A 13,347-nucleotide genomic window follows, 5' to 3' on the forward strand; every position below is an offset into this window, starting at 1 on the left:
TGGTCTTCACATACAGTTAACAGCATATTTATTTTGGAGGCAGATTTTTAAAATTTAAAAAATTCAAGATGAAATAAAATGAGAAAAAATAGCTTTTGCTTTCTGCTTTCAAATCTTTAAACACCTAATTGGATCCCTGACTCCCAAAGTGTGGTGATAAATCCAACTTCTCTGCCCATATCTTAGTTGTTGTAGTAGGGAAGTGCTATAGACCGTAATGTTTGTGTCCCCTAAGAATTCATATGTTGAACCTAATCTCCAATTTGATGGTATTAGGAGGTGGGGCCCTTGGGAGGTGATTAGGTCATGAGGGTGGAGACTTCCTCAGTGGGATTAGTTTCCTTATAAAAGAGGCCTCAGAGAGATCCCTAGCCAATTCCACTTTATGAGGACACAGTGAGAAGATGGCCATCTATGAGCCAGGAAACGGGCCCTCATCAGACACTGAATCTGCTGGTGCCTTGATCTTGGACTTTCCTGCTTCCAGAACTATGAGAAATAAATTTCTGGTTTTTTATAAGCTATCCAGTCTATGGTATTCTATTATAGAAGCCCAAGCTGACAAAGACAGTTCCTCAGTTGCCTTCCCAGACCTCTCGAATTTTTCCCCTCTCTTACATGCTCAAAGCCTCTCCATGGAACTCTCTATCAGAGTACCTGTTGAAGTTGTAATTTACTTAGATTGTGTGGTTCTGTTATTTATGCCTCTCTTTCTCACTTCACTGCAAGCTCCGTGAGTGTAGGGACTTTTAGTCACACACATACACACACACACACACATGTATATATACACATATATATGTATATATCACTATTATCCCTTGTGTCTATCATACTTGGTAAATATATTTGTTGAATGAATGACTGCTTTTCAAGCAAACGCTCTTTTCAAAGGTCTACTAAAATATCTTTATTCCTTATTCTCTCTGGGAAAAAAGAGACTGGTGTATGTGTGGGTTGGAATAAATATTCAAGCTTTAGAATTTTTATCTCCTTTGAAGTATTTTATACAACCTCTTTTATAATGAGACCCATGGAAATGATCTTTAAATAAGAAAATTAAGAGGTGTTTAGTTGGAAATTAATGTATTAACATATACTTAAAAATTGTGTGTTATACAGAGACACAGAAGGTGTTTATATAGTGTCTATCACTTGTCTGCTGTTTTCCTGGAAGAATGTAGATGTTTCTGGCTGTAAGCAACTTATTTGCCTTTTGCAGCTAGATAGTATTGTGGTTTATGCATATTTTACCTTCTTTTTGTAGAATATCCTTCCGATAGCTTACACATGAACAAAATGCTTCAACTTTTTAGAAACTGAATGTATGATCTTTGATATTCATAAACACATATTAATCATTTCCTCTGTGTAAGGTCTTGTGATAAGTAGTACTATTTTGGCTGCCATCCATGTCTCATTTCTTATACTAGGGGTATCAGAGCCACGTGGTTGTGTTGTAGGAAGAATGTGAGCATATGAAGCCTGTTATAAAACTATTCATAAAATCCCATTTTCGACAAATTCTATCTTTGAAAACACTAAATTAAATGGCACTATCCTAGAATATACAAACTAATAATAAAGTTTCTGTTTTTTAAAAAATACTATACATTGAGTATATAAAAAACATACTTAGAAATATTGGTGGAAAATAATTTCTTCTACATTTTTGCAGTGTTAAACAGCCATAGGTACATTTTAGTGATAGCCAAAGTAGAGTTGTCTTTTGGCTTCTTTCTTGATTTGAAGATGAAAGCAGATGTCAGCAGGTGAGAAGGTAAACTCTATTGGGTATGTCGTCTAGCTTGTGGGATTGTCCTCTGTCTCTGTGAAGAAGACCCAAATGTAGGATCTCACTGATTTGAGGAAGATTGCTACTGTTGTTGAACAAGCTCTGGGACATAGAGTAAGACAAAGAACGATGTGCCCTTGCTGAGCCCTTCCTGCATCTTGCTCATCTCCCACTGTGGTTCCTGTTTCCTATGCTTTCCTGAATGTGGTTAGAGCTCAGTAAGTGGAGTGATATGGACGGTGGTCAGAGACTTTTATGGAACCCCATTAGGCTTACTCCAGGCAAAACCTTTTAAGCAGGTGAGATGGGTTTCATTCTCTTTTCCAGGTTTTATCACTATTTCTGTTTTTCTTATGACCCACTTTCGACTGAAGACTTTTGCAGAGGCCTTACCCAGCTCTGGCTGCTCTTCTTCGCCCACACTGTTCTCTCTGAGCAAAGCCCCATTCTCCCCTTCCCCTCACCCCACCCTTGGCGCCTCCTTTTTCTGTGTACTTGTGATCCCTTTTACACACTGAGCCCACGTTGGATTGCTACAGTGCTTCATTCTTCATTAACATCAAACTGGATATATTAATCATTCGTACAAATGAATTTTCAATAAGGTATTGCTGGAGAGAAAGGGCTACAGTTCTTCGCCTATTTACCAACTTTTGTGTCAATTTGTGTAATTTTTGTGTAATTTATGTTAGTTACTGCACTAGATATTTCCATTTTATCTTTTCAATCAACCTGACATCCCTCTTTTATAGATAAGGACCAGACCTTGAAGTGCAGTGAGGTGAAAAAGTTTCCCCAGATCAAACTAGCAAGTGGCAGGGCTGGGGTTTGATTCCATTTTTATATGATTTCACAGCAAACGTAGACTTTTTTCCCTGGGATATTTGTAGTTTAACCAGGGATGCAGGGTTAATGATATAAATGTGATTTAAACCTATTGATAGAATTTCTGGCATGATTCCCAGCCATTGGAATATATATCTCTACTAGGGATGTTTCTGGCACCTTCAGTTCATGCCAAATGGGTAACTGCCTACTCACATGATGTCTTTAAAAGTTTAATATTTATAACCCAAAACAGTAGCTTATTAGCAGTATTTTTATATTAAAGTTACAAAATTATTATTATTGGATTCTCTCAGTAATGTGTGGATTCTTGGGAGTTAAGAGTGGAAGTGTGCAGACTAGCCAGAAGTTATTGCAGTAGTCCAAGTGGGAAATGATGGTGGCAGTAGAAATAGAGAGAGGTATATAGATTAAAAATACGTGTTTGGAGTAGCAGACAGAGGAGGCTGAAAAGGACAAAAAAAAGAAATCCAGAAACATATGGTGGTGTGGCAGATATCGTAGGTTGGTTGGTTCAACGCCTCTGCCATCCCCTTCTGTATCATTTTCCTATGCTGCCATGGCCAGAATTTCCCAGAATACCTTGAAGCTAGAATTCTGAGTGTGACTTAGGTTCTACCACAGCAGCGCATCCACATGAGGCATGTGACAAGAGGCACAAGTAAGACAGTGAGGGGGTAGCCACATGCAGAAGAGATCTTCTGGCAAACTTAGAGGCAAAGGTTCCTGGTGCTGTGGGGGCATCTGTGGTGGAAGTTCTAGTGTTCGATCCCTGTTGTCATGGGAGTTGTGTGGTGGGAGGCAGTGCTGTAGCACTTTTTGCTAGTTCAGACTTGTAATGTGGTTGGACTTTTCTCCTAGCTATGTGCAGTTGTCCTGTTGAACATGCCAGCCTCACTCTCCAGGCTTCTAGGAGATTCAGGAACTACCAGTAATACTCTTTCTGCTTAAACTAGCCAGGGAATTCTGTTGTCTGCAAATAAGAATTGGGGCTGGTGCTGCTACCATAAAGCCAAGAAAAGATGATGCTTCAAGAAGCTACTTATGTTAAATACTGTTGAGAATGGAAATTGAAAAGTGTTTATTAAATTTAGTGATATACAGTTCACTTGTGATCCTAGCAAAAGCTTGTTTTGTTGTTGTTTTGTTGTAAGTAGAAATCAATTACAATAAGTTGAAGAATAAGCAGGAGGTAGGGAAGTAACAACAGCTGGGTAGACAACTCTATTGATAAGTTGACCATGGCAGGGAATAGAGCAGAATCAGGGGCCACAAGAAGGTTTTTTTTTTTTTTTTTTTTTAAGATAAAAGATATTGGAGCCCATTTGACCACCAATGGGAAATATCCTGTAGAGAGGAAAGAGCAGATGATGGGACAGATCTGTGAGATGTTGGGTCAGTTTTGTAACTTCTCTGGGCCTTAGTTTTCTTATCTATGATGTTGGGATAATAAGATCTTCCTCTTAGGATTTTTTGGGATTGGCGTGAAATTCTATGTATGTATTCGTCTGTTTTCTGTTGCTTAGAATAGAATACCTGAAACTGGGTAATTTATAAAAAAAATGAAGTTTATTTTTTTACAGTTTTGGAGGCTGGGAAGTCCAAGGTCCAGAGGGCACATCTGGTGAGGGCCTTCTTCATGGTAGAGGCTCTCAGCAGAGTCCTGAGGTGGTGCAGAACATCACAAGGCAAGAATGGCAAAAGTGTTTTTACCTGCTCACTTGCTCTCCTTATAAAGCCCCAAGTCTACTCTTTGATAACCCATGAAACCATTAATCCATTCATCCATGAATGAATTAATCCATTCGTGAGGACAGAGTCCTCACAATCCAATCACTTCCCAAAGCCTGACCTTTCAAGTACCATAGTCTGATTTAATTCCAACACGAGCTTTGGAGGGGACAAACATTCAATCCATAGTAATGTATGAAGCAAAGTTTAAAGCAGTGTCTTGTACTTAATAAGGGCTTAATAACTGTAGCTACGATTATTATGGCTACTAGTGCTGTTATTGTTGCTTTGTCCTCTGTATACATTACAGCATTGTGAATATGGGATAGCAATCACTTCTGTTTCCTGATTTTACAGATCTTCCTTTCAGCTCTGTCAGGGTGGCCCATTGCTGTATTATCTTCACATAGTTACCTTAATTAAGTAAATATTTATGAAGCACCCAGTATGTGCCAGGTATAAATTTATCAGGTGCCTGTGATATAAAACTGAGCAAAACTCCTTCTCTGCCTCTAAGTGGTTTCTGGAACATTAGGGCAGAGAAATGGGTAAAGCATAAATAAATGCTTTATCTCAAATTCAATATTGTATCAGTCAGGGTTCTAACAGAGGAGCACCAGGAGATGTGTATGTGTGTATTGTATTTATTTGTCTGTTTACACACACACACACACACACACACACACACACACACACACACACACACACACACATATGAATTACAGCTGATTTAGCAGCCTAATGTCCACAGGCAGGAAAGCAGGAAGGAAGGATCACCAGCAGGCTGGAACCCCTGAAGCATGCCTTTTTATCTTAAGATCTTCTACAGTCATTTATCATGGATTAGCCCAGTTACTTCTTTGAGTCATTTCCCTTCTTATGAAAATCCGTGTTGAAGTAGGAGGTATTTCTCCCTTATATACCCATCTATTGTCTTATACACCAGTAAGATCTTTATTATAAAGAATTATATTTATATTAGCAGATATGCAAATTTATTCTAATATGTATTGCTTAATTTCTTGAGTACACACTAGCTGCATTTATTAACAGATTTTATTTAGTCATCTGTGCAGCTAGTAAAAATAATTAGCTGTCTGTGAATTAGCACAATCCAAGCTGAAATGTGAATTCATTAGTTTTCAACTTCAGTTTTTAATTTCACTTGCTGTTTACTGCCCAAAGGAATGATAACTTGTATTTTAAATGAAATGTATACTGAAGGAAGAACCCTCAGCAACAAATACTCTTTTTTACTTAACATTTTCTAATCTGCTCTCAAAATTTAAAGGTATTGTGTTGGACTGTGGCAACCACTGATGAATTTGAAAAGTTATATTTCTGGTTCTTATTGCCAAAAGAATTAAAGGCACTGAGTTAGTTCAGCTCTTTTAGTTGCAAGAAGTTGAAAAAAGCTCAGGCATTAAAAAAGCAAGCAAACAAAATGTGAAATGAGGTGAGTGGGGTGGGGATTATGATTGTGAGGAGAGGGATTGATGCATTCAGCCCAGGAACAGCCTGCAGCCAGGCCTCTCAGCTGCTGGAGGAGGAGGCAGCTCTTCTTCTAACTGCTGGTCTGTCTCAGGACTTCCAGCCTTCTGTTTCTCTCCAGGGTCTGTTTCGCCCTCCTGCTCCGCGTTCTTTCCTGGTTTCCTCTGCTTTCTGCTGTGCCTGTGGCCTGGCCTCCGCACCCCCGCCGCCTCAGTCTGGTGTGTGCTCAGTCACCGCCAGCCTCCACCACTAATTGGCATCAGATTCTGAATCTCTCAGATCATGTTTCTGAAAGAAAGGATTTGGTTGGCCCTGTTTGTGCCCAGGGAAATTGTGCAATTTTCTTTTTGAGAAGTTATTTGGCCTTTTATTTATACATATCAGAAGTACATTCTCCAACTTACCCACAAGTTCTGTTCTAACTGCTTTTTGGGGGGGAATGTGTGGTTTGATTAGAGAAACCATGTTTTAAAGTGTAGTTTTATTCTCAGTTCAGCTGCAAGTAACTATTTAACCCATTAAGAAAATGAACTCTAACCTACTGCCTCAATTCCCACGAGTCATCTGTCTCTTTCTAGGCATGTTTATGCCCAGGACTCGGGTCAGGGAGGACAGGGAGGGGAGCTCAGAGACTCTCAGCAGGAAAGGAGAGGGGTCTTGGGAGATGAGTGTGGGCTCCAGTAGGGGGCATAGAAAAGGATCTGTGAAGTTCCTGGTATCCAGAACAGTTCCTCTGTTTAGTGTGATGGTGTTGGCTAGGATTCAGGTGAGAGGACAGTGTGGATCCCCTGGGAGAAGATCCAGTAAGGAGAGATCAGAGACAGATGGTCTATCCTATGCTCAGAGTCCCCAACTCCTCCTGCAGTGCCATTTGCAGTCAGTGGGGCTTGGTGTGGCAGTCACAGCTATGGGTATGGACAAGCCTTACATAAGTCAATTGTTCCTCAGTAAAACAGCTGCCTGTACTCCTTCAGAAAGAAACTTATAAGAAAAAACTTTGAGTGGGGCCCGAATTCCATCTGCATAAAATAGTCACTATAAACTATATGCAGAAGAAATAAAGGTGGTATTTATTATTATTATTATTATTATTATTATTACTATTGATTATAAATATTAGAACTCATTGGGTGAGTAAGTGGGCTGGATTTACTGTGGGCCACAGACAGGTGGGAGGAAGGGATGTGAGGCATACCTGGGGACCAGGCTGCTCCATGGTCTGCCCCAACACTTCACTCTGTAGGATGGAATCTTCACTCCCCAGGATTTTTAAGTTTAGGTAACTTTAACCATGACTTGCTTCTGAAATTCTGCCTGTATCTCTCTGCAGTTTTGTTCTATATTAACCTGGTGATATTTGTAGAAGGAAGGTTCAGAGTCCTATATCTTAAACATAAAACAAACCTGATTTTCTCCATAGGTTTTATTACAAAATAAGCGTTGCATTCCTGGAGATAAAGTCCTCCACGAAATATAGTTGAAAACTTTGATAAGGAAAGGATTAAGATAGTGACTGTTCTGTACTTATTCATCACCTATTTCTTCCCCAAATTATAGCACAATTCACTATTTCCTTTTTGGTAGCTTAGGAAATTGCTTTAAGACTGAGGGATTCTCTGATCCCACACTTTGCAGCTTCAGGAACTTAGCATCCATCCTCCTTAGACTTCTGTTAGTAGGTGCAACCATATAATACACATAATCACCTGAAGCTTCATTTATTTATTTATTCCACATAAATATTTATTTATTTGTTTCAGGCACTCTTCTAAATCCTAGGATATTAGTAACCAAAGCAAAAATTGCGTGTTATCCTCATAGAACTTATATTCTGGTGGAGAAGGACAATAAACTTAATGAATAATTAATTATTCAGTTTGAAATAAAGTGATAAGTGCTGTAGAACAATGATCTAGAATAGGATTTGGGAATGAGGAGTGGGAGGGGAGTATTGCAATTTTAAATAGAGTGGTTGGGTTGGCTTCACTAAGAAAAAGACATGTGAGCAAAGTCTGAAATGGTGAGGAAGCTAACAATGTAGATATCTGCAGGAAGAACATTACAGGATGATAGGGCAGTCAATGCAAAGGCCCTGAGGCAGGGGTGTGCCTGGCATGTTCTGGGCCAGCAAGGGTGGGGGTAGAGGTGAGAGTGGAAGGAAGAAGTAGAAGAGGAAGAAAATCAGGTAGAGGGGGTCGGGTTACATGGGGCTTTGGAGGCCAGTGTTGGGACTTTGGATTTTATTCTGAGTGAAATGGGGAGCCACTGGAGGGTTCTGAGCCAAGGAGGGACATGATTGTAGTCTGATTTTTAAGGGATATATTGGCTACTATTATTGAGAAGGAACTGGGGAGCGGGGGGCAGTAGGTGGGGCCAGGTGGAAACAGGGATCCTGAGAGGAGACTGTTGCCTAAATCTAAGCAAGAGACAATGGTGGCTTGACCAAGGTGGTAATGTGGAGATGGTGAGAAGTGATTGGATTCTAGATACAGTCTGAAGGTAAGGTCCACAGGATTTCTACGTGGATTGGATGTGACTGATTGAGTTGAACTATTGCTTTGAATTATATAAAGCAAATAGAACATCTAATTAACTAATGGGTTAATTTCGAAATTCTGTATCTTGAAGTCCACTAAGGTCGACCCATGTTGATATTATTTTTCCCACTGTCCACATATACCCATATAGTTGGAAAAAATATGCAGGTAAACTTAGCTGAGCTTGAATTTAATATTGCACTTTAGAGAAACGGATATTTCCATTCAATGCTTTTCTGAAAGGTTTTCTAAAAAATACCGAAGGTGTGTATTCTCACTCGTATAATGTTAATAGAAGGCTTAAAACTTCAGCCAAGTAGTCTTCCACTAAAGATTTTTGCAATAACTTTCCATCCTAAATGTGCTGCTGACTAATCTGCCATTAAGCAAGCCAAGTCATGCTTTGCTGAATATTAAATTGTCAAGCTACTAAAGTTAAAACTTGCTGTAGTAAATCCAGTATTAACAACACTGATTGCTGAGATAATGTATTTGTGAGGCTTGAATATTGATGCCAAAACCTAATACAGGGTTCCAACTCTGTTGTGCTGAGTTTTACTTCTTGCCCATCATCACCACCACCAAACCAGGCTGATTTTCATTGGCCAGCTACTTTGTCTTGGTATAGAAAAATAATGTAGTTGAGCAAAAAGCAGTCAACAAACACTCCACTGGTTTCAGAGAGCTAAGGGCATAATATAACCAAAGGGCTAATAATTGGAAACAATTGTTTTTAAAGTGGTTCTACTACAGCTGTTCATTAGAACTGGATAGATTTGCCATCCAATTTATTTTTCTGTGTGTACCTAGCATGAAATTTGAAGAATTTAATGTAAAGTAAAGACTAGAGTTCTGTTGACTGTGTTTAGATATAGTTTTATTAATTCACTCAAGATTATGATCTCCCTTTGGGCATGACTCTTAGCAGTAATAGTTTAAATTCATTGAGAACATCAATTGTTTCTATTATTAATATAAGTTTTGCTTGTCCTTTTGTAACATGTTTTTAAATCTGTGGGGTCTGATTCCATGTTCCCCGTGGTGGTTGATGTGTCATTGTCATCAGTCACTAAATACATAATGTGTGTCATTATGTGTTTTGAAAGCAAGTTCTTCAAATGAATCCTAATGCGGGGAAACATAACCTGAAATAGGAAAAATTCTCTTATAAATTTGTCAGGTGTGACTTTGTGTTTTCCTGGTCATGAAGGGTCTCAGAGCGTTGCTTGGCCAACTGGCCCACTCCGTTGCCTCCCACTGCCTGCTCTCTGAGAGTGTGTTTTGCTGTGGCTTGAATTTCATGCCCTTTTTCAGAATTTCTATACTACTTTCTTACTATCCAGAAAGCCCCAGAAGACAAATGGTTTGACTCTCTGCAGATTATTCCTGGAAATCCAGTTAATCTCTAGAGCCAACTCCTCAAATCTGATTGGGTTGAGATGAGTAATGGAGGACAGTTTCCAAGAGTAAGTGTTGACACATGCTTTGTGGCACTTGTTTCTGTAAATCCATAGGGAAGATGTTAGGATAAGGTGGCGTGCAGTGCACTAGAGTGTAGACAGGAGAAAGGATCGATCAAGCAAGTGGGCTGATGTCAGAGCCATCCTCTTTTCTGTTGTGCTGTTATGATCTTCCTGTGGAAACCAGATGTTTTTGTACTGAGAAAGGCTGATGAGCTTCAGTCCCTGTCTTAGAAAGTTGCATCCAGTTTACAAAGGACACCATTTAGAGAAATTCACAACTTAAATAGATACTGTAACTTCTTGTTAAAAAAAAATTACAATTTCCCCAAGTACATCATATTTATACATACACTATTTATCTTCTTCTAGAAAAACAAAAGCTGTTCATTGGGATAAAAATTCTGAGTTTTGTCAGTTAACTCAGTAATTGGTGGTATTCTTATATAATTGAACATTGAAGCTTTGTTCCTTTGTCAGAGATTACACTGGATAATGTGTGTGTCTGTGATATGCTATATGAAGGGCTTCTGTGTTGAGTAGGAAGAAGGAATTTGATGGTAGTTGTTGTACAACATGACTGAGAGATGCTGATAATCAATGGAAATAATAGGGCCAATAGATGTATTTTTTTAAGTAATTCATTTTTGCTTTTAGTGTATACATATATACTGACTGGCAGCTAGAAGAAAAAAACAGTTATATAAATGCCAGATTCTTGAGAAAATTATATAAAATATTAATTTTTTTATAATAGGATAACTGCATAGGTTTTAAAATATCAAACTACACATGGATATTGTAAAAATTACACATAAGTTAGAAAGATAGCAAAATTTGCTTATAAATCTGCTTCCAAAGGAAATTGTTGTTAACATTTTAGAATGTCCTTTCAGAATTTTTTCTTTCTCTCTGTACTGAGATCATATTATATATACTCATCTGTGGTCTCCTTTTTTTCAGTTAATATATTAAATGTTTTTCCATGTCAATAAATACGTATAGAGATATGTCTGTTTTTAACTGCACATTTTATTTCTGCATACTTACCCCACAATTTATTGATGGATAATTAGGTAATTTCTGTTTTTTAATACTATAAGCATTTCTTTGATAAATAGCCTCATGTGATTTTCTGGTTTTTTTTTTTTTTCTTTAGATGTAGAATTGCTATAACAAAGGGGTGCACAGTTCAGTTTTGCTACATTTTTCCAGGTCAGCCTTCTAAAATATGTATACTTTCACCAATTGTATTTGAAGGTGCCAATTACCTCATGTGTTAAAAAGCACAGAGCATTATTCTCATAATTTTTATGAATCTCATAAACATAAAAACTGTCTCATTTTAATTTTTCTATTTGAAAGCCTTAAAAAAGTAAAAATCCCCCATACTCTCACCACTTAAAAATTGTCCATATTTTTATATGTGTATATCTAAATATATTTGAAAAGAAGTGAAAGAGCCCTTTTGTCCCATCTAGTCTTCTGTTCCCTGAAGTGCGTAGCTTTTTGGCATATTACTTTGTTTTTTAAATTCAGTGAAATCATGCCTAACATATCAGTCTGCAACTTGCATGTGCATCTCTAAACAGATCGTGAACAGATGTGTTACCCTTAATAGATAATGGATATATTCTGATGTCCTTCTATTTAGTGACTTCATAATATGTCCATTATTTGGGTGTTTTATATTTTGTTCACCCATTAAAGAAATTCAGGCTGTTTGATTCAGCAGTTCTAGCCTCCAGGAATTTTTCCTACAAAAATGCTTGCATGAGCACATAAAGATATATGCATATATACACAAGGATGCTCATTATTTTTAATACTGAAAAATTTGAAACTACCTCAATGTCTGTCAAGAAGTTGGTTAACAAATATTATCTCATGAAATGTTACACTGTTCAAAATAAAGAAATGTAGTAGGTCTACCACTCATATGAAAATATGCCCATGATATATTGTGAAGTGAAAAAATTGGTTGCAGAATAGTACAAGGGTGCTTCAACACGTTCATGAAAAAATGGAATTAAAAGATAATACGAATCTTTCCACAAACCTTTTGAAGACCCCTCATACATGTAGTGTAATCACATTCATGTTGAAACACTCCAAACAGTATATATGCACAGATAGGTATGTAATGCATTATATGTAATTTAAAGTTTTGTAGTAAATTGTTAAACCCTGTTCTCTCTAGGGGTGGACCTGGCTGGTCAGAGTTGGGAGGAGAATGGGGAGGAATAGAAAATTTTCCCATATGTGCACTTTCATTGAAATTGTAACAAGCTTATATTTTGTAACAAATAAGCATTTTAAAAATGAAAAGTACATTTAAACTCTATGAAATAAACATTGAAAGATAGTGCTGATTGGTTGCTCAGTTGGTTAGAGCAGGATGTTGATAACACAGGGTCCAGGGTTTGGATCCCCTTCCTGGCCTGCTGCCAAAAAAAAAAAAAAAAAATTGAAAATAAAATGTTTCAGTGAGAGGAGCAGTCTCTGGGATTCCTAGAAAATGTTTTATTCACAGTGTGGTAGAAGAAAGAGAAGAGGAAAAGGAAAAGAAGAAAACAGTAAAGCAAAGGTCAGAGGGAATTAGTGGAAAGTGGAAGTGTGGACACCATTGATCCTGGTTTTAGGGGAACACAGAACTCAAATTCCTCTTCCTTAAGAGAGCCCTACACATATTTACGAGCAGCTATGTGGGCCATAAGCCTTCTGATACCTAGACAGAACATTTCCAGTTCCTCCCAAAAATATGCTTTGTCATCCAGATTACCTGAGAATTACCAGTCAACAACAGTCTTGCAGTTTCTCTGAATTATTTATCATACAGGGCATCTAGCTTGGTGTTTTACCTGGATATTTTCCTTCTTCCTCCTCAAATTTTCAGTTAGAACTGTATTTTCAGGTCAGTGAATCTCCCAACAAGGAAATTCTTCCTGATCTCACAAGATTTATATTGTCTTTTGCCAAGAGTTCACGATTCTGGTGTAGAGGATCAAATCATTGACTTTTTATGCAGCCAGTTATTACCTTATAGTATCTCCCTTTGCCTTCTAACTCCTGATGTGCTAAAAGAAAAAGAAAAAAAAAAATCCCTACTGGAAATATCCAAATCTTTCACTTTTCCTGGATGAGTCTTTAAGATTAGTGGGGATAATTTCTAGGCTTTTTAAAGTTTATTTATCTATTCACTGCTGATGGTGGTAGTGAATCAGGAGGTTTGGAAAGGACCCAGCTTCCAGGAACATGAGCAATAGCACCCTTCCAAACAGCCACATCAACTACACCCTGCCACTTAGGTATCTCTCCTGGAGGGAGTTGTCAGTTTCTTACCCATGTCCTTTTCTCTTCCCTGAACTTATGAGGAATCCCATAGCTATGGGAAGTTGCTCCCTCTTTGGCAGATCCCCACATACTCCTAGATGTGAGTAACATTTACTTGTTAAATGTTTTTATTTCTTTCCTTTGTACCCACCAA

Source organism: Galeopterus variegatus, unplaced genomic scaffold (assembly GCF_000696425.1).
Source record: "Galeopterus variegatus unplaced genomic scaffold, G_variegatus-3.0.2 Scaffold838, whole genome shotgun sequence".
Taxonomy (NCBI): domain Eukaryota; kingdom Metazoa; phylum Chordata; class Mammalia; order Dermoptera; family Cynocephalidae; genus Galeopterus; species Galeopterus variegatus.